This window comes from Penaeus monodon, chromosome 19 (genome assembly GCF_015228065.2).
Source record: "Penaeus monodon isolate SGIC_2016 chromosome 19, NSTDA_Pmon_1, whole genome shotgun sequence".
NCBI classification, from domain to species: Eukaryota; Metazoa; Arthropoda; class Malacostraca; order Decapoda; family Penaeidae; genus Penaeus; species Penaeus monodon.
In genome coordinates this window covers 32418327-32419078 of record NC_051404.1, presented here as the reverse complement: position 1 = coordinate 32419078, position 752 = coordinate 32418327, and positions in this window count along the sequence as shown.

The following is a 752-nucleotide window of genomic DNA, read 5'->3' as shown; positions in this document are numbered from 1 at the left end:
TCATCGTATATTGTGATATAGTTTATATGCGTTCATACATGTACTGTATAAACTCCATTCACAATTAAAAAAGAAACGATGGTGATTACATTATTCACTCATCTAAGGTCCCAACCCTAAGGAAGTTCTACGTTCAACAGTACTGCAAGCTTTTGCAACCCCGATGGAAGATCTATCATCGAATACTGCCGCTGCTAAACTGCCTTAAGAACAGAGCTGTCACTAAGACTTTCCATGTATTGTATGAAGCTACTGGCATACTATTGTACTAGGTAGAGCGACATGGTCTTTGTTGTGGGTCAGTTTATGGTCAACGTGTAAGAAAGATGTTTTTATGACAGCGTGCTTATTCTTTTCTCGTATTAGATCCTTGCGTTTTGTTTTGAGGGGATAAAGGTGAAAAAAAGACAGCATGCCTATTCTTTCCTCGCGTTTGATCTTCCTCTTTCGTTTTGGGGGGATAAATATGGCACAATATGAATGCAAAATTAAATTTTATGGTACTCTGCGTTTTAAAAGCAAAAAAACGGAATCAGAGTGACAGATTCCACATTTTCTTCATATTGAAAATTCGAAAAGAAAAGATACATTGACCAGAAAGAGAGGAACGACAGTGTAAATACTGTGGGCAGGAGGGACACTACAGAGACAGTGTGGGTGGTCTCATGAGCGAGTGGGCGTGAGGGCGCGGGGAGGGGGGTATATCCTCTTCACTGTGAGGAGATAGAGAGCTAGAGAAGGAGGAGGAGGAG